Below are 21,989 nucleotides of genomic sequence, written 5' to 3'. Positions count from 1 at the left end.
GGCTGAGGAATAAGGAAATGTTGGCCAACATGTTCCCTAACTATCCCCCGAAGACCGCAAAGCAATCCAACATCAACCAAGAAAGTTATAGCCCGATCAAGGAAACACCTACTTTGCACCGATATTGCACCAAATATATGTACCAAGCACCTTCGGTTGCATACCCTGCAGGGGCTTACCATAGTAGGCCATGGAAGACCGATATACCGAACATAATCTCTTTCTATCTCCTCGGGTGTTGGAGATAGCGCATTGCGGTAAAAGAACGAAAGTTAGACCATATCTTGGTGCATCTTTTTGCCCGAGAACACAAGACCCTATCTACCAAGGCAAGAAAGTTGTGTGGGGACAAAATGTCCATAAGTGCCCAAAGTGGCACACTTGAACCATATATTCGAGAAAAACACAAGTGTGGGCCCGAGCTAGCGAGTTGAAATGTTCTGACCGTCAGTAGCCCTAGTTGAGGTGCACTTATCATTATATGAGGCCAACGTGCCAGCTAGTCTCTAAAGGGGCGATATGGGTGTTCCAAGGTTTGTACCCAATTGAGGAAAAAACAGGGTAAGGTACGGTGTACCGCGAATAACTCGGGCTATAGATGTCCGATCGATGAGTTTGGCATATGTATGGAAAGGTCTCGACGAGACCTAACTACCCTGAAAGTATGAAGGCAAAGACTTGAATGACCGGGAAGTTATTAAGTGCACAAGTGGTAAAGTTGCACCAAAGTCCATGTTACCCGAAGTGGTACATGAACACCCAATATTCGACCAAAACACAAGTTTAGAGACGAGCTAGCGAGCTACATTGTTCAGACCGTCAGTAGCCCGCATCAAGACACGCATTTCATTATATTGAGCCTAGCCGCTAGCTCGACTCGAAGTCGGTCATATGGTTGGTTGATGGTTTGGACCGACCACGTGGTGTACCAAGGTGATGTACTTTTCATGAATTAAAACTCTGGCTGTATGGCACTGAGCGACAAGCTAAGGTGTGATTTGGAATAGTCTTGAGTGGGACTATTTAGGAAAAATGCGAACAAAAAATCACAAAGTCCTTGGGCGAAGCTATTAGCGAAACATAGAGCAAATTGGTACCAAAAACTATGGAAATGGGACTTGAGTCAAAAATAACCGCAAGTTGGAGAAGATATAGCAAGCTTGCGTAGAACAATTATATTTGGTGCATGGTATCACCAACAAAAAAGTATATGGGGCCAAGGTGCTGGCTGGCCTCCAAAGTGGAGATATGGGCGATCCAAAGTTTGTACCCAAGTACGAACAAGTATGGAAAAAACAGGGTAAGGTACCAAGTACCATTAATAACTTCGGCTGTAGATGGCCGAGCGAGGCAAACGGCTCACCGTTGGAAAGGTCTTGGGGAGACCTATCTACCCTGAAAGTTTCATGAGGCTGAGTTGAAAGACCACGGAGATATTAGGTGATGATGGTCCAATTCGGGGACCAAGTCGCAGGAAATGGCACTTGACCAAAATCACGCTTGGAAGGTGAATACCGGCTTACCGGTAAGAGATAGCGACTTGGCGTAGAATATTCATAAGTTGGGCGTGTAAAGACGCAACTTTCATTATATGGGGGCAACCCGGTCAGGGTGCTCCAAGTCGGTCGTTTGGTCGGTTTATGGTTTGGGCCGACCACGTGGTGTACCAAGTTGAGGTACCTTTCATGAATTATAACTCGGTCAGTTTGCCACCGAGCGACAAGCTGCGGTGTGTTTTGGAATGGTCTTGAGTGGGACTATCAAGGAAAAATACCAATCGAAAATCAGCTTGTCCATGGCCGAAGCTATTAGTGAAACATATAGCAAAATGGGTCCAAAAACGAATGAAATGGGAATTGGACCAAGAATAACGGCAAGTTGGAGAAGAGATAGCAAGTTGGCGTAGAACAATTATATTTGGTGCATGGCATGACCAACAAAAAAGTATATGGGGCCAAGGTGCTGGCTGGCCTCCAAAGTGGAGATATGGGCGATCCAAAGTTTGTACCCAAGTACGAACAAGTATGGAAAAAACAGGGTAAGGTACCAAGTACCATTAATAACTTCGGCTGTAGATGGCCGAGCGAGGCAAACGGCTCACCGTTGGAAAGGTCTTGGGGAGACCTATCTACCCTGAAAGTTTCATGAGGCTGAGTTGAAAGACCACGGAGATATTAGGTGATGATGGTCCAATTCGGGGACCAAGTCGCAGGAAATGGCACTTGACCAAAATCACCCTTGGAAGGTGAATACCGGCTTACCGGTAAGAGATAGCGACTTGGCGTAGAATATTCATAAGTTGGGCGTGCAGAGACGCAACTTTCATTATATGGGGCCAACCCGGTCAGGGTGCTCCAAGTCGGTCGTTTGGTCGGTTTATGGTTTGGGCCGACCACGTGGTGTACCAAGTTGAGGTACCTTTCATGAATTATAACTCGGTCAGTTTGCCACCGAGCGACAAGCTGCGGTGTGTTTTGGAATGGTCTTGAGTGGGACTATCAAGGAAAAATACAAATAGAAAATCAGCTTGTCCATGGCCGAAGCTATTAGTGAAACATATAGCAAAATGGGTCCAAAAACGAATGAAATGGGACTTGGACCAAGAATAACGGCAAGTTGGAGAAGAGATAGCAAGTTGGCGTAGAACAATTATATTTGGTGCATGGTATGACCAACAAAAAAGTATATGAGGCCAAGGTGCTGGCTGGCCTCCAAAGTGGAGATATGGGCGATCCAAAGTTTGTACCCAAGTATGGCAAAAACTGGTAGAGGTACCTTTCATGAATTACTGCTCAGGCTGTATGGCACTTAGCGGGACGCTTGGCTCTGGTATGGAATAGTCTTGAGTGGGACTATCAAGGAAAAATACGAACAAAAAATCACCATGTCCACGGACGAAGGTATTAGCGAAACTTAGAGCAAAATTGCGACCAAGTCGCTGGAAATGGCCCTTGGACCAAGTATACCGTCAAGGCGGTACGAGATAGCGAGTTGACGTGGAATATTTATAAGTTTGCCTCCACGAGACGAAAGTTTAGTTATATGGGGCCAACCCGCTCAGGGTTGTCCAAGTCGGTCATATGGCTGATCGAAATTTTCGACCAAGTACTGAGAAAACAGGGTAAGGTACCGTGTACCTCGAATAACTTTGGCTGTAGATGTCCGAGCGAGGCAAACGGCATAGCGTTGGAAAGGTCTTGAGGTGTTCTAGGCACCCTGAAAGTTTGAAAAGGCTATCTGGAAAACTCGTGGAGATATTAGAGAAACATTGGGCCCAAAAGATACCAAGTCGCAGGAAATGGGCCCTCCAAGAACACCCTAAAATCCCAATTACGGCTAAGTTGCAGGCCAGCTAGCGAAGTGAAATGTTCTAGGCATAACTAGAACACGTTAATGCGCAACTTTTTGAATCAGAACTTTTTTCGATATCTGGCCCCCAAAGGGGGGATATGGGCGATCAAAGGATTTTTCCAAGTTTCGGTACTTTTTACGGTATCGCTCATAGCTCCGGCTGTATGCAAGCAAATGACAATCTAAGACATGATTTGGAAAGGTATTGAGCAGTACTAACTTACGTTAGAACACAGCGAAGCGCTATCGGTTCATGGCAAGGCCGATATAAGCAGTCAAAGATGAAAAATGTTGACAAAATGAACAAAAATTACCTTGGTACGCGAATAGCGGCCAGGGATGAAGAGGTACGAAGGTGGTGTAGAAGAATTATAATTAGGGCTTGGTACGCTCTAAAAGTTTGCCGAAGACCGCAAAGCGCTCAGACCCATAGAAAGTGGCCATTTGGGCCGAACAGTGCGTGCAAAGAGGTGAAAATGCAAAAATTGCACTTTGGGGGGCGATTTGCGGGGGGAAGGAGGGGTCGGAGGGCAAAATGTCCCTTGACCAAAAAGTCTTATCTCGTCGAGATCTACAACATTGCCGAAGACCGCAAAGCGCTAGCTCGCAATCGAAAAATCGAGAATTTGAAAATTTTCTAAGTCTTGGGCTCCCTAAGGAAAAGTTTCAAAAATCACGTTTGTCCCCAATTTTGAAGGGGAAGGAGTCGGTTCCGGGGCATGGTGTCTTCGGCAAAAAGTCTTATCTTTTTGCGTACTTTCGACTAGTTCAATAAAAATTTTTGACCCAAAATTTGTTCGGCGGACCCCTAGGTCGAAAAACCCGAAAAAAGTCGAAAAAAGTCGAAAATGTCGAAAAATGAGAAAACCTCATATTCGGACTCTACACGAGCCCCAGATATTGAAAAGTGAAATCCGCGGTCGATTTTGAACAAAAAATTGACCTAGGCAAAGTTGTATGGAGGTAGGGACCCCTGAGAAAAAAGTTTGGTCCCGAGGCTCCTTGGACCACCAAGTCCCTAGGTCGGACCAAAATCGGAAAAAATCCGACCAAAGTCGAAAGTGTCGAAAATTTTAAAAAACCCCTTTTGGGGCCCTATGGCCTCCCTAGATAATGAAAAGTGAGGTCCGCGGCCGATCCGGAAGAAAAACTTGACCTAGGCAAACTTGTATGACGGTGGGGACCCAAAAAAATTTCGATGAGTGTAGTTTAGACAGGCCGGAAAATGTATCGGTGGTCCGTATCAAGGGACGTCTTTTAGTTCCATGGGGTGGTGGTCGTCGAACAAAGTCGCCTAGGTCGACCACCAGAAAGACCAGTCGTGTTGTAATGGATGTTTTGGCCACTTTGCTAGGGAAACCTAGTAGGTCGAAGCAAATTTGGGGTTCGAGATGAGTTGGTGAAAGTTGGTCCAACCTAGGTGTGCTTAGTGGAGGTTGACCATGAAAGTAGAGCATGATGGGAATGACCATAACTTTGGTTCTAGATGTCGGATCGGTACACTTTTGGCAGTTTTGGAAAGGTGAAGGCCTGCTCTAGCTATGTTTCCTACCAAGCTGAGCGCCTACTAGTGACCCGGAGGAGGTATTAAGGGTCAAAGGCAAAAAGGGGTACCCTAAAGTGCGTGTGACCAAGAAAATGGGAAAAACGGTATCGCCTATAGCTCAGGCTGTATGGCTCGGATCGGTAAGCTTGGATATGCGTTGGAAAGGTCTTGACGAGCGCTAGCTATGTGTCCTACCAAGCGAAGCGCTAGGTGTTGAGCAAGTCGGTCATATTAGAGGGCAAAGGTGAAAAATGGTGGTTTAGAGGCGAAAATTCACCTTATGATCGAAAATAGCGGGCGAACGATAAGAGCTACGAACACGGCGTAGAACAATCATAAGTACGTTACCACAAGACCTAACTTTGGCCAATATAGAGCGAGAAGATCGGAGGTACCCATCAGGGTGATATGGCTGGTTCAAAGTTGGACCAAAACGAGACTTGAGAAATGGATTGAAACACGGTATCGCGAATAACTCAGGCTGTATGGAACGGATCGACAAGCTTAGATCAGTGTTGGAAAGGTCGAACCGAGCGCTAACTATAATCCCAAACAACCGAAGCGCTAAGTGTTGAGCAAAACTGAGTTATTAAGCGACAAAGTGGAAAAATAATACCAAAATGGCCAAAAATCACACAAGACCAAGAATACCGAGCAAGCGGTAAGAGATAGCGGGTTGACGTAGAATACTTATAAGTTTGCCTCTACGAGACCTAAAAGTCGTCCATAGAAAGCGAGAAGATCGGACCACTCTGGAAGGGTGATACGAGTGGTCAAAAATTAGCAAAAATGAAACATGGCTAAAATGGATTTGACTTGTGCACCATGTAGCTCCGGCTGTATGGCATGGATTGTAAAGCTAGGATATGTTTTGGAAAGGTAACACCCAGCGCTAGATACGACTAGAAGAAAGCAAAGCGCTAACTAGCATGATTTGGAAGTTATTAAACGACAAAGTCGAAAAATGTTACCAAAATTGAAACTCGAGTACATTGGGCCAAAAAGTACAAGTTGTGAAATTTGGACTTACGAGTAAAATACCGAGCAGGCGGTAAGAGATAGAGACTTGGTGTAGAACAATTATAAGTTGGGCGTGTAGAGACGCAACTTTCATTATATGGGGCCAACCCGGTCAGGGTGCTCCAAGTCGGTCGTTTGGTCGGTTTATGGTTTGGGCCGACCACGTGGTGTACCAAGTTGAGGTACCTTTCATGAATTATAACTCGGTCAGTTTGCCACCGAGCGACAAGTTCCGGTGTGATTTGGAATGGTCTTGAGTGGGACTATCAAGCAAAAATACAAATAGAAAATCAGCTTGTCCATGGCCGAAGCTATTAGTGAAACATATAGCAAAATGGGTCCAAAAACGAATGAAATGGGACTTGGACCAAGAATAACGGCAAGTTGGAGAAGAGATAGCAAGTTGACGTAGTACAATTATATTTGGTGCATGGTATGACCAACAAAAAAGTATATGGGGCCAAGGTGCTGGCTGGCCTCCAAAGTGGAGATATGGGCGATCCAAAGTTTGTACCCAAGTACGAACAAGTATGGAAAAAACAGGGTAAGGTACCAAGTACCATTAATAACTTCGGCTGTAGATGGCCGAGCGAGGCAAACGGCTCACCGTTGGAAAGGTCTTGGGGAGACCTATCTACCCTGAAAGTTTCATGAGGCTGAGTTGAAAGACCACGGAGATATTAGGTGATGATGGTCCAATTCGGGGACCAAGTCGCAGGAAATGGCGCTTGACCAAAATCACCCTTGGAAGGTGAATACCGGCTTACCGGTAAGAGATAGCGACTTGGCGTAGAATATTCATAAGTTGGGCGTGTAGAGACGCAACTTTTATTATATGGGGCCAACCCGGTCAGGGTGCTCCAAGTCGGTCGTTTGGTTGGTTTATGGTTTGGGCCGACCACGTGGTGTGCCAAGTTGAGGTACCTTTCATGAATTATAACTTGGTCAGTTTGCCACCGAGCGACAAGCTGCGGTGTGTTTTGGAATGGTCTTGAGTGGGACTATCAAGGAAAAATACAAATAGAAAATCAGCTTGTCCATGGCCGAAGCTATTAGTGAAACATATAGCAAAATGGGTCCAAAAACGAATGAAATGGGACTTGGACCAAGAATAACGGCAAGTTGGAGAAGAGATAGCAAGTTGGCGTAGAACAATTATATTTGGTGCATGGTATGACCAACAAAAAAGTATATGAGGCCAAGGTGCTGGCTGGCCTCCAAAGTGGAGATATGGGCGATCCAAAGTTTGTACCCAAGTATGGCAAAAACTGGTAGAGGTACCTTTCATGAATTACTGCTCAGGCTGTATGGCACTTAGCGGGACGCTTGGCTCTGGTATGGAATAGTCTTGAGTGGGACTATCAAGGAAAAATACGAACAAAAAATCACCATGTCCACGGACGAAGGTATTAGCGAAACTTAGAGCGAAATTGCGACCAAGTCGCTGGAAATGGCCCTTGGACCAAGTATACCGTCAAGGCGGTACGAGATAGCGAGTTGACGTGGAATATTTATAAGTTTGCCTCCACGAGACGAAAGTTTAGTTATATGGGGCCAACCCGCTCAGGGTTGTCCAAGTCGGTCATATGGCTGATCGAAATTTTCGACCAAGTACTGAGAAAACAGGGTAAGGTACCGTGTACCTCGAATAACTTTGGCTGTAGATGTCCGAGCGAGGCAAACGGCATAGCGTTGGAAAGGTCTTGAGGTGTTCTAGGCACCCTGAAAGTTTGAAAAGGCTATCTGGAAAACTCGTGGAGATATTAGAGAAACATTGGGCCCAAAAGATACCAAGTCGCAGGAAATGGGCCCTCCAAGAACACCCTAAAATCCCAATTACGGCTAAGTTGCAGGCCAGCTAGCGAAGTGAAATGTTCTAGGCATAACTAGAACACGTTAATGCGCAACTTTTTGAATCAGAACTTTTTTCGATATCTGGCCCCCAAAGGGGGGATATGGGCGATCAAAGGATTTTTCCAAGTTTCGGTACTTTTTACGGTATCGCTCATAGCTCCGGCTGTATGCAAGCAAATGACAATCTAAGACATGATTTGGAAAGGTATTGAGCAGTACTAACTTACGTTAGAACACAGCGAAGCGCTATCGGTTCATCACAAGGCCGATATAAGCAGTCAAAGATGAAAAATGTTGACAAAATGAACAAAAATTACCTTGGTACGCGAATAGCGGCCAGGGATGAAGAGGTACGAAGGTGTTGTAGAACAATTATAATTAGGGCTTGGTACGCTCTAAAAGTTTGCCGAAGACCGCAAAGCGCTCAGACCCATAGAAAGTGGCCATTTGGGCCGAACAGTGCGTGCAAAGAGGTGAAAATGCAAAAATTGCACTTTGGGGGGCGATTTGAGGGGGGAAGGAGGGGTCGGAGGGCAAAATGTCCCTTGACCAAAAAGTCTTATCTCGTCGAGATCTACAACATTGCAGAAGACCGCAAAGCGCTAGCTCGCAATCGAAAAATCGAGAATTTGAAAATTTTCTAAGTCTTGGGCTCCCTAAGGAAAAGTTTCAAAAATCACGTTTGTCCCCAATTTTGAAGGGGAAGGAGTCGGTTCCGGGGCATGGTGTCTTCGGCAAAAAGTCTTATCTTTTTGCGTACTTTCGACTAGTTCAATAAAAATTTTTGACCCAAAATTTGTTCGGCGGACCCCTAGGTCGAAAAACCCGAAAAAAGTCGAAAAAAGTCGAAAATGTCGAAAAATGAGAAAACCTCATATTCGGACTCTACACGAGCCCCAGATATTGAAAAGTGAAATCCGCGGTCGATTTGGAACAAAAAATTGACCTAGGCAAAGTTGTATGGAGGTAGGGACCCCTGAGAAAAAAGTTTGGTCCCGAGGCTCCTTGGACCACCAAGTCCCTAGGTCGGACCAAAATCGGAAAAAATCCGACCAAAGTCGAAAGTGTCGAAAATTTTAAAAAACCCCTTTTGGGGCCCTATGGCCTCCCTAGATAATGAAAAGTGAGGTCCGCGGCCGATCCGGAAGAAAAACTTGACCTAGGGAAACTTGTATGACGGTGGGGACCCAAAAAAATTTCGATGAGTGTAGTTTAGACAGGCCGGAAAATGTATCGGTGGTCCGTATCAAGGGACGTCTTTTAGTTCCATGGGGTGGTGGTCGTCGAACAAAGTCGCCTAGGTCGACCACCAGAAAGACCAGTCGTGTTGTAATGGATGTTTTGACCACTTTACTAGGGAAACCTAGTAGGTCGAAGCAAATTTGGGGTTCGAGATGAGTTGGTGAAAGTTGGTCCAACCTAGGTGTGCTTGGTGGAGGTTGACCATGAAAGTAGAGCATGATGGGAATGACCATAACTTTGGTTCTAGATGTCGGATCGATACACTTTCGGCAGTTTTGGAAAGGTGAAGGCCTGCTCTAGCTATGTTTCCTACCAAGCTGAGCGCCTACTAGTGACCCGGAGGAGGTATTAAGGGTCAAAGGCAAAAAGGGGTACCCTAAAGTGCATGTGACCAAGAAAATGGGAAAAACGGTATCGCCTATAGCTCAGGCTGTATGGCTCGGATCGGAAAGCTTGGATATGCGTTGGAAAGGTCTTGACGAGCGCTAGCTATGTGTCCTACCAAGCGAAGCGCTAGGTGTTGAGCAAGTCGGTCATATTAGAGGGCAAAGGTGAAAAATGGTGGTTTAGAGGCGAAAATTCACCTTATGATCGAAAATAGCGGGCGAACGATAAGAGCTACGAACACGGCGTAGAACAATCATAAGTACGTTACCACAAGACCTAACTTTGGCCAATATAGAGCGAGAAGATCGGAGGTACCCATCAGGGTGATATGGCTGGTTCAAAGTTGGACCAAAACGAGACTTGAGAAATGGGTTGAAACACGGTATCGCGAATAACTCAGGCTGTATAGAACGGATTGACAAGCTAAGGTCAGTGTTGGAAAGGTTGAACCGAGCGCTAACTATAATCCCAAACAACCGAAGCGCTAAGTGTTGAGCAAAACGGAGTTATTAAGCGACAAAGTCGAAAAATAATACCAAAATGGCCAAAAATCACACAAGACCAAGAATACCGAGCAGGCGGTAAGAGATAGCGGGTTGACGTGGAATACTTATAAGTTTGCCTCTACAAGACCTAAAAGTCGGCCATAGAAAGCAAGAAGATCGGACCACTCTGGAAGGGTGATACGAGTGGTCAAAAATTGGCAAAAATGAAACATGGCTAAAATGGATTTGACTTGTGCACCGTATAGCTCCGGCTGTATGGCATGGATTGTTGAGCTAGGATATGTTTTGGAAAGGTAACACCCAGCGCTAGATACGACTAGAAGAAAGCAAAGCGCTAACTAGCATGATTTGGAAGTTATTAAGTGTCAAAGTCGAAAAATGTTACCAAAATTGAAACTCGAGTACATTGGGCCAAAAAGTACAAGTTGTGAAATTTGGACTTACGAGTAAAATACCGAGCAGGCGGTAAGAGATAGAGACTTGGGGTAGAACAATTATAAGTTCGGCATGTTATAACCTATATTTGGCCCGAACATAGTGTCGAGATCGGTGGTACCCAAAAGGGTGGTACAGGTGTTAGATGGTTTTCCCAGAGCATAAGCTCCACATGATATGGAAAACGGGAAACATCATAACTTCGGCTGTATGGCATGGAATGGAACGAACAAGGTATCGATGGAAAGAGAAAAGGTAGCGCTAACTATAATTCCTACCAAGCAAAGCGCTAGCATGTGACCGTTCGGGTGTTATTGTGAGTCAAAGACAGAAATTGTTACCACGAGAGGCGAAAATCCGGCTAAGTCCAAAAATACCGGGCTGGCGGTAAGAGATACGGCTTGGCCGTAGAACATTTATAAGTTGGCCAAGACAAGACCTAAGTTTCGTCCATAGACGACAAGAAGATCGAAGATACCTGAAGGTGAGATATGGGCGTCCCAAAGTGGGCCTTTGAAAAAGTGACAAACTTCCCTTATAACAGCATACACCAAATATCTCTGGCTCTATGGCACCGAATAAGAAGTTAAGCTCAGCGATAGAAAGGTGATAGTCAGCGCTAAATATCATACGAACAGAGTGAAGCGCTAAAGGGAAAGGATCTTGGTGATATAAGGTGACAAAGTCGAGAAAAGTTGCCTCAAAATCATGAAAAATGTGAAAAAATGGCTAAGTCCCGGGTGCCTTAAGGGCAGGTTAATCGAATGTACCGAGCTGGCGGTACGAGATAGAGACTTGGTGTAGAACAATTATATGTTTGGCATGGCAAGACCTACATTCGGCCAATACAAAGTGAGAAGATCAAAGATACCCGCAAGGGTGATATTGGTGTCCAAAGGAAAAAAGCACTAAGTCTTGGGAAACTTATATGAAGAAAAAGGACCCTGATGGGTCATATGGGATGGATCGAAAAATCGGCTAAGTCCCAAAATGGGGATGTCAGAACTACACTCAAATGTTACCACACCAAGCAAGGCAAACTTATATGAAGGAAAGGACCCTGATGGGTCATATGGTATTTTACGAAAAATCGGCTAAGTCCCAAAATGGGGATGTCAGAACTACACTCAAATGTTACCACACCAAGCAAGGCAAACTTATATGAAGCAAAGGACCCTGATGGGTCATATGGTATTTTACGAAAAATCGGCTAAGTCCCAAAATGGGGATGTCAGAACTACACTCAAATGTTACCACACCAAGCAAGGCAAACTTATATGAAGCAAAGGACCCATATGGGTCATATGGTATTGATCGAAAAATCGGCTAAGTCCCAAAATGGGGATGTCAGAACTACACTCAAATGTTACCACACCAAGCAAGGCAAACTACCTAGGTGAACCCTAGCAAGAAACACGGACCAAGTCAGATGGCCTAAGTCAAGAGTGCAAGTGACCTAGGCAAAGTTGTATGACGGTGAGGACCCTGAAAAATCTGGTTAGTGTAGTTTAGACAGGGGAGGTTTCTGGGTGGGCTGAACCTCCTTATTTTGGGTTTTGACCTCCTCAAGAAGCTACACCTAGGCAAACTGCCTAGGGTGAAAGTGCGAAGACCAATCGAATAGTAAGACAAGTTTTGACCGATCGCCCTAGGCAAGCTTGTATGAAGAAAGGGACCCTATGGGTCATATGGAAATACATGAAAAATCGGCTAAGTCCCAAAATTGGGATGTCTGAACTACACTAAAAAGTTACCACATCAAGCAAGGCAAAGTACCTAGGTGAACCCTAGCAAGAAACACGGACCAAGTCAGATGACCTAAGTCAAGAGAACAAGTGACCTAGGCAAAGTTGTATGACGGTGAGGACCCTGAAAAATCTGGTTAGTGTAGTTTAGACAGGGGAGGTTTTTGGGTCGGCTGAACCTCCTTATTTTGGGTTTTGACCTCCTCAAGAAGCTACACCTAGGCAAACTGCCTAGGGTGAAAGTGCGAAGACCAATCGAATAGTAAGACAAGTTTTGACCGATCGCCCTAGGCAAGCTTGTATGAAGAAAGGGACCCTATGGGTCATATGGAAATACATGACAAATCGGATAAGTCCCAAAATAAGGATGTCTGAACTACACTAAAAAGTTACCACATCAAGCAAGGCAAAGTACCTAGGTGAACCCTAGGAAGAAACACGGACCAAGTCGGATGGCCTAAGTCAAGAGTACAAGTGACCTAGGCAAAGTTGTATGGCGCTGAGGACCCTGAAAAATCGGGTTAGTGTAGTTCAGACAGGGGAGGTTTCAGGGTCGGCCGAACCTCCTTATTTCGGGTTTTGGCCTCCTCAAGAAGACAGACCTAGGCGAACTGCCTAGGGTGAAAGTGCGAAGACCAATCGAATAGTAAGACAAGTTTTGACCGATCGCCCTAGGCAAGCTTGTATGAAGAAAGGGACCCTATGGGTCATATGGAAATACATGACAAATCGGATAAGTCCCAAAATAAGGATGTCTGAACTACACTAAAAAGTTACCACATCAAGCAAGGCAAAGTACCTAGGTGAACCCTAGGAAGAAACACGGACCAAGTCGGATGGCCTAAGTCAAGAGTACAAGTGACCTAGGCAAAGTTGTATGGCGCTGAGGACCCTGAAAAATCGGGTTAGTGTAGTTCAGACAGGGGAGGTTTCAGGGTCGGCCGAACCTCCTTATTTCGGGTTTTGGCCTCCTCAAGAAGAAAGACCTAGGCGAACTGCCTAGGGTGAAAGTGCGAAGACCAATCGAATAGTAAGACAAGTTTTGACCGATCGCCCTAGGCAAGCTTGTATGAAGAAAGGGACCCTATGGGTCATATGGAAATATACGAAAAATCGGCTAAGTCCCAAAATTGGGATGTCAGAACTACACTATAAAGTTACCACATTAGCAAGGCAGACTTGTATGAAGAACGGGACCCTGGTGAAAGTAGCAAATATCCCAAACCGAACATGAATATTATACACACAAGAGTACGAACATAAAGGAACACGGACCAAGCGTACCGAGAGAATCGGTACTATAGAACCCTCGTGGTTCTACACAAAGACTTTATGTTAGGGGTTCAAGCCCCATAGTACTCAAACGGTGACAGTAGCAAATATCCCAAAACGAACGTGAATCTTATTCACAAGAGTACGAACATAAAGGAACACGGACCAAGCGTACCGAGAGAATCGGTACTATAGAGCCCTCGTGGTTCTACACAAAGACTTTATGTTCGGGGTTCACACCCCAAATCGAACGTGGAATTTACTTTCTGATGGTCATGCGGTCGTCCAAAGGGGTCTAGTATCCTGGGATGACAAGCATCACGGGCAAAGCTCGTATCAAAACAGTCGAAGAGGCCCGCGAAAGCTTGCTTTCCATGGCTATGCGATGCACAAATTGAGTTTACTCACCGTAGTATAAAACGAACGAACCGAACCTATCCGAGTAGGGATAATGGGCGCAGTAACATACTTCTGTGACCCAGCGAGAGTTGAACGAGGTGACATGAACTGTCAGTGGCTTATATCAGATGGGATACATACATGAGATTGCTTTCAAATCTACACTCGAAAACCTAACCAAGTAAAAGCGAACGTGGGGAGGATTCGAAACCGGTAACGAAATCTTAAGCTGGAAAGAGTCATCACTATGGATACATATTATGCGAAACCAATCAAGTGCTCAGTACTGATCCAAAACCGAAGAGCACTAGTGAACACCTTAATCTCACCCTAGTTCACATCCAAGTGATCGACCACGTGTGTGAAGCAAAGACCAATCGAATTCCTGAATGAACCGAACACTATGAACAAATGGCCAAAAACGTTATAACTATCCAAACATACTACTATCTAGCGAAAGTCATCACGATGGAACCATACCATGATCTTTAACCTATAGCGCTCACCATATTCCTACCCAGAGTGCAAGTGAACAGATTGCCCACCCGTACCCAGTTCACAACCACGTGATCGACTAACATACCGAGGTTACCACAAGTCAAAGTTATACGTTTACAAGCGCAAGACCAATCGAAAACCCCGAAAGCAATCTCGACCCAAAATGTATTATCCGTGAGTGTAGTCGAGTCTCGTACTCGTCATCTGTAATCGTCGGATAGAATATCCAGTACACGGTTGTCTTTCCAAATGAAATCTACATACAGAACTCGCTCTTGGCAAATGGGTGGCATTGGCGCAATCAGGAGCGAGTTCCCGTCCGGGTGCCAAGTGATTGGCAAATGTCTGGGGGAAAGCAACCATATGTTGATTTGTCTGTTAGTGTACTGGGTGTTTGAGGTATGTAGTATCCACGCTTGGTTGGGTGTGTCAGAGGACCGTGAATGCGTTCGCAACCCCAATTGGGGTACATCGGGAATGATTTTGTGGAACCGATGTGCCCGGCACACACTAAGTTTTGTTGCAAGTTAATAGTGTGCCATGTCCGGGGGGGTTGTGATTAAACTCTGGTGAATTGCGTACTGTGGTGATTGGGGTATGAAAGCCCCGCAGTTGCAATGATCGGACGCGCCTAGCGTGTCCTTTAGTTGATGGTAGGGAAATGAAGGCCCTTGTCAGCTCACCTAAGTATTCATGGAAGTTTGGCATAAGGTCGCTGTGGTAGGGGTATGAAGGCCCCGTCAGCGCATGCACAATCGGGCGCACGAGCGCTTAGCGGAGTCGAATGCCGCTCAAGTGCCTGTCCGGTGCATCGGGTGTGTGTGTGATACGAGGGCAATGAGGTTCGCACGGGGGCTCGCCTCCCGTGTGCTACCGGACTTGACAACATATAGAACGTGGTGTTTGCTCCTCCGGGTGCAATGGGACAATGAACATTCGAACGCAAAGTCGGAATTCTGGTTGATCCTACCAGTAATATACGCTCGTCTCAAAGGTTAAGCCATGCATGTCTAAGTACAAACAGATTTAATGTGAAACCGCATAAGGCTCAGTATAACAGCTATAATTTACGAGATCATCAACCTAGTTACTTGGATAACTGTGGAAAATCTAGAGCTAATACATGCAACATGCCAGGACCCTCGCGGGAACTGGTGCACTTATTAGTCAAACCAATCGCGGGTTCTCCGTGTCATTGAGTTGAAGTCTGGATAATGATGCTGATCGTATGGTCTCGCACCGACGACAGATCTCGCAAATATCTGCCCTATCAACTATGGATGGTAGTATAGAGGACTACCATGGTTGCAACGGGTAACGGGGAATCAGGGTTCGATTCCGGAGAGGGAGCCTGAGAAATGGCTACCACATCCAAGGAAGGCAGCAGGCGCGTAAATTACCCAATCCCGGGACGGGGAGGTAGTGACGAGAAATAACAATATGAAACTCTTTAATGATGTTTCATAATTGGAATGAGTAGAGCATAAATCCTTCTACGAGGATCAAGTGGAGGGCAAGTCTGGTGCCAGCAGCCGCGGTAATTCCAGCTCCACTAGCGTATATTAAAATTGTTGCGGTTAAAACGTTCGAAGTTGATACTTGTCCAACACAGTCCGGCTCCGCCGACCCGGTCAACCCGTGGTCGGTGGGCCAAGTCGGAATCTGGTTGCGACTCAATGGTGTGGTAGGGCACCAAGTCTGTGTCATGGTGTGCCCTTCAACGGGTGCAAGTGTAACATAGAGCTCGACCGCTCACGTTTACCTTGAACAAATTAGAGTGCTTAAAGCAGGGTGCCCAAACGCCCTAGAATAATCTTGCATGGAATAATGGAATACGACCTTGGTCTAATCTTTCATTGGTTTGTACTCAGACCGGAGGTAATGATTAACAGAAGTAGTTGGGGACACTAGTATTACGGCGCGAGAGGTGAAATTCGTAGACCGTCGTAAGACTAACTAAAGCGAAGGCATTTGTCAAGGATGCTTTCTTTAATCAAGAACGAAAGTTAGAGGATCGAAGGCGATTAGATACCGCCCTAGTTCTAACCGTAAACGATGCCAACTAGCAATTGGGAGACGCTACAACCAGGTGCTCTCAGTAGCTTCCGGGAAACCAAAGTCAGGTTCCGGGGGAAGTATGGTTGCAAAGTTGAAACTTAAAGGAATTGACGGAAGGGCACCACAATGAAATGGAGCTTGCGGTTCAATTTGACTCAACACGGGAAAACTTACCAGGTCCGAACTTATGGAGGTGAGACAGATTAATAGCTCTTTCTCAAATTTAAGGGTAGTGGTGCATGGCCGTTCTTAGTTCGTGGATTGATTTGTCTGGTTAATTCCGATAACGAACGTGACTCACATATGCTAACTAGAACGCAGTCAGCGTTAATGCGTCGATGCCGATTGGAACGGGTTAGGACCTTTCGGTGGAGTATGACCTGACACCTTCGCTGTTCGTGTGCGCAAGTGCACTTACGGTACGCTGCTTAGCAGGACAATTTGTGTTTAGCAAAATGAGATCGAGCGATAACAGGTCCGTGATGCCCTTAGATGTTCTGGGCTACACGCGTGCTACAATGTGGGTAGCAGCGTGTCTCCTATTCCGAGAGGAACGGGAAATCACTCAAATACTCACTTAGTAGGGATTATGGATTGCAATGGTCCATATGAACTCGGAACTTCTAGTAAGTGCTGGTCATCAGCCAGCGTTGAATACGTCCCTGCCCTTTGTACACACCGCCCGTCGCTACTACCGATGGATTATTTAGTGAGGTCTTTGGAGATGATCGTTCGCTGGATCCTCGTGAACCGCGTCTGCTTTATCGAAGTTGACCGAACTTGATGATTTAGAGGAAGTAAAAGTCGTAACAAGGTTTCCGTAGGTGAACCTGCGGAAGGATCATTAGTGGCCAAGTGATCCTTCCAGAAGTCCGAACCTGCGGGTTGAGACTTCGGCACAAGTTGCCATATGATAATTGACGAAACACTATAGAAGTCCGAACCTGCGGGTTGAGACTTAGGCACACGTTGCCTTATACATGACTTCGAACAAATACACAAGTCCGAACCTGCGGGTTGAGACTTCGGCACAAGTTGCCTTATACATGACTTCGAACAAATACACAAGTCCGAACCTGCGGGTTGAGACTTAGGCACAAGTTGCCATATGAAAGTTGACGAAACACTAACAAGTCCGAACCTGCGGGTTGAGACTTAGGCACAAGTTGCCTTATACATACATTGGCCAAATAAACAGAAGTCCGAACCTGCGGGTTGAGACTTAGGCACAAGTTGCCATATTATATTCGATCAAACACTAAGTAGTCCGAACCTGCGGGTTGAGACTCAAGACCGTAACAAGATGTCACTATACAAGTCCGAACCTGCGGGTTGAGACTTAATGCGATCTAGATACCAAGTTGACATCCAATACCTGTTGAGCAAAACCAAAGATTCCCTGTTCTCGAATGAATACACTATATAACAGGGAATCATGAAGAAATCAAGCAAGCGTGAAACAAAGTCATCACTTGGGCATGCTCGATAGCCAACCACATGACCTTAACCTAAGAGAGCATGCAAACCACATGATATCTATTAACGATTAACCCGCCCTAGTTCAATCGTTCACCAAGTGATGACTTCAGTATGGCTAAGAGAAAAACTTTTAAATGGGAAAAACTCTAAGTCCGAACCTCCGGGTTGAGACTTCCGCGTCGGAGGTGGGCGCACCTCCTATCCGAAAGATGGTGAATCAGGGGTGTTCGATCAGCAATGGTCGGATGCCTCGTCGTAGTCCAACTATGACAATCAAAGTCAAGACCTCCGGGTTGAGACTTCCGCGTCCGGAGGTACGCGTACCGCCTACCCGAAAGATGGTGTGCTTCTGGGGTATTCGATGAGTCGGATACCCCGTCGTAGTCCAACTATGACAATCAAAGTCAAGACCTCCGGGTTGAGACTTCCGCGTCCGGAGGTACGCGTACCGCCTACCCGAAAGATGGTGTGCTTCTGGGGTATTCGATGAGTCGGATACCCCGTCGTAGTCCAACTATGACAACCACAGTCAAGACCTCCGGGTTGAGACTTTCCGCGTCCGGAGGTACGCGTACCGCCTACCCGAAAGATGGTGTGCTTCTGGGGTATTCGATGAGTCGGATACCCCGTCGTAGTCCAACTATGACAATCAAAGTCAAGACCTCCGGGTTGAGACTTCCGCGTCCGGAGGTACGCGTACCGCCTACCCGAAAGATGGTGAATCAGGGGTGTTCGATCAGCAATGGTCGGATGCCCCGTCGTAGTCCAACTATGACAATCAAAGTCAAGACCTCCGGGTTGAGACTTTCTGCGAGTACAAGCATAAAGGAACACGGACCAAGCCGTACCGAGAGAATCGGTACTAGAGCCCTCGTGGTTCTACATTGAGAGAGCCCTCGTGGTTCTCATTAGGGGCTTTATGCAAGACGTACTCAATACTGTGGTGTGAAGTATAAAGTATAGAGTCCTCCCCTGGTCCACGCTGCTCCGGCGGTCCTGGGTAAGATAGTTCATTCTAGCTTGCCCTATGTGGAAGAGGACTCAATACCCTACCTGTTGAGCTTGAAACAAAGTCATCACTTGGGCATGCTCATAAAGCCATACACAATTACATTATATTCGAATGAGCATGCAAGCGACCCTATATAGACCGAACCAAAACGATAGATACCGCCGTAGTTCACCCCCACCAAGTGATGACTTCAGTATGGCTAGTGTGTGAAGTATAAAGTATAGTCCTCCCCTGGTCCACACTGCTTCGGCGGTCCTGGGTAAGATAGTTAGTTCTAGCTTGCCCTATGTGGAAGAGGACACCATACTTAATACTGTGGTGTAATGAACAAAGTATAGTCCTCCACTGGTCCACGCTGCTTTGCAGTCCTGGGTAAGATAGTTAGTTCTAGCTTGCCCTATGTGGAAGAGGGCATACAAGACAAAGTATAGTTCTCCCCTGGTCCACGCTGCTCCGGCGGTCCTGGGTAAGATAGTTAATTCTAGCTTGCCCTATGTGGAAGAGGACTCAATACCCTACCTGTTGAGCTTGAAACAAAGTCATCACTTGGGCATGCTCTATAGCCAATCACATGACATTAACCTAAGAGAGCATGCAGCGTATTATCCCAATGCAAAGTAAACGATAGACTCGCCCTAGTTCAGTGCTTCAACCAAGTGATGACTTCAATTTGGCTAGTGTGTGAAGTATAAAGTATAGTCCTCCCCTGGTCCACACTGCTTCGGCGGTCCTGGGTAAGATAGTTAATTCTAGCTTGCCCTATGTGGAAGAGGACACCATACTTAATACTGTGGTGTAATGAACAAAGTATAGTCCTCCACTGGTCCACGCTGCTCCGGCGGTCCTGGGTAAGATAGTTCATTCTAGCTTGCCCTATGTGGAAGAGGGCATACAAGACAAAGTATAGTTCTCCCCTGGTCCACGCTGCTTCGGCGGTCCTGGGTAAGATAGTTAATTCTAGCTTGCCCTATGTGGAAGAGAGCATACATGAACCAAGAACGAAGGTTATGATCGAGGAATGATTCGACAACTAACCGATGGTATGAAATGTGAAGAATTCAAGCAAGCACACAATCAAGTCATCACTTGGGCATGCTCGATAGCCAACCCTATGACATTAACCTAGTAGAGCATGCGAAAACCAATATATATGTAAACGATGCCCCTCCCTAGTTCAGCGCTTCAACCAAGTGATGACTTCAGAATGGCTAAATCAAATCGGTTCAAAACATACCATCGGTACCCTATTGAAACACACAAGTCGATATCAAACCTCATGATTGTGTAGTCCTCCACTGGTCCACACTGCTCCGGCGGTCCTGGGTAAGATAGTTCATTCTAGCTTGCCCTATGTGGAAGAGGGCACATTACTCAATACTGTGGTGTTATGAACAAAGTATAGTCCTCCACTGGTCCACGCTGCTTCGGCGGTCCTGGGTAAGATAGTTAGTTCTAGCTTGCCCTATGTGGAAGAGGGCATACAAGACAAAGTATAGTTCTCCCCTGGTCCACGCTGCTTCGGCGGTCCTGGGTAAGATAGTTAATTCTAGCTTGCCCTATGTGGAAGAGAGCATACATGAACCAAGAACGAAGGTTATGATCGAGGAATGATTCGACAACTAACCGATGGTATGAAATGTGAAGAATTCAAGCAAGCACACAATCAAGTCATCACTTGGGCATGCTCGATAGCCAACCTCATGACATTAACCTAGTAGAGCATGCGAAAACCAATATATATGTAAACGATGCCTCCCTAGTTCAGCGCTTCAACCAAGTGATGACTTCAGAATGGCTAAATCAAATCGGTTCAAACCATACCATCGGTATCCTATTGAAACACACAAGTCGATATCAAACCTCATGATTGTGTAGTCCTCCACTGGTCCACGCCGCTTCGGCCGTCCTGGGTAAAATGGAACATTCCAGCTTGCCCTATGTGGAAGAGGGCACATTACTCAATACTGTGGTGTGAAGTATAAAGTTCAGTTCTCCCCTGGTCCACGCTGCTTCGGCGGTCCTGGGTAAGATAGTTCATTCTAGCTTGCCCTATGTGGAAGAGGACACTTCATACTTCGTCTCTAAGCGGCGGCTTGACTCCTCCCTACGGGGAACGGGTTTACGCGCACAGCGGCGGCTTACGCACTATGGCAGTCATGGATGCCTTACGTTTCTATGAAAAGTGTGTTCCTCCCCTGGTCCACGCTGCTTCGGCAGTCCTGGGTAAGATAGTTAGTTCTAGCTTGCCCTATGTGGAAGAGGACACGTAGACTTACTGTGGTGTGAAGTATAAAGTTCAGTTCTCCCCTGGTCCACGCCGCTTCGGCCGTCCTGGGTAAAATGGATTCATCCAGCTTGCCCTATGTGGAATGAGGACACTTTATGCTTCGTCTCTAAGCGGCGGCTTGCTCCTCCCTACGGGGAACGGGTATACGCGCACAGCGGCGGCTTACGTTATGGCAGTCATGGATGCCTTACGTTTCCATGAAAAGTGTGTTCCTCCCCTGGTCCACGCTGCTTCGGCAGTCCTGGGTAAGATAGTTAGTTCTAGCTTGCCCTATGTGGAAGAGGACACGTAGACTTACTGTGGTGTGAAGTATAAGGTTCAGTTCTCCCCTGGTCCACGCCGCTTCGGCCGTCCTGGGTAAAATGGATTCATCCAGCTTGCCCTATGTGGAATGAGGACACTTTATGCTTCGTCTCTAAGCGGCGGCTTGCTCCTCCCTACGGGGAACGGGTATACGCGCACAGCGGCGGCTTACGCAAGTTAGTCACCCTCGGCAGTGGATCACTCGGCTCATGGATCGATGAAGACCGCAGCTAACTGCGCGTCATAATGTGAACTGCAGGACACATGAACATTGATAAGTTGAACGCATATTGCACGTCGTGGGAACCTACCATGATGTACAGATGACTGAGCGCTTATATTTGAGAAATGTATCGCATACATTTAACTACGCCGTGACACCCGTCACGAGACGTGCACCATGATGTTAACTAGGGTCGCGACGACCCGCTAGCATTAAAGAACCCGTGGTTTACAATATACTGGCATTGGAATTCGAAGTATTTAGAGCGTCCGTGTTCCCGCGTGAGGCGGAAGTACGAGGAGAAGGCGTGCTTGTGGTGTCTGTGGTGGTGTTTACTGATGTCTAGCTTCAGCTTATTTATTTATTTAAATA

The 21,989-nt window shown here is 46.3% G+C and overlaps 1 non-coding gene across 1 annotated transcript; it reads left to right on the top strand.

The window, feature by feature from the left end:
* The first annotated feature begins 21,576 nt into the window (after window positions 1-21,576).
* LOC131270292 (5.8S ribosomal RNA) lies at window positions 21,577-21,731 on the top strand. The gene has a single exon (XR_009179398.1). It is a non-coding gene; the product is annotated as a 5.8S ribosomal RNA (ribosomal RNA).
* The last annotated feature ends 258 nt before the right edge of the window (window positions 21,732-21,989 follow it).

The sequence above is a fragment of the Anopheles coustani genome, assembly GCF_943734705.1.
Source record: "Anopheles coustani chromosome X unlocalized genomic scaffold, idAnoCousDA_361_x.2 X_unloc_20, whole genome shotgun sequence".
In the NCBI taxonomy this organism is placed as follows: Eukaryota; Metazoa; Arthropoda; class Insecta; order Diptera; family Culicidae; genus Anopheles; species Anopheles coustani.
This window is presented reverse-complemented; position numbering and strand designations above follow the sequence as displayed.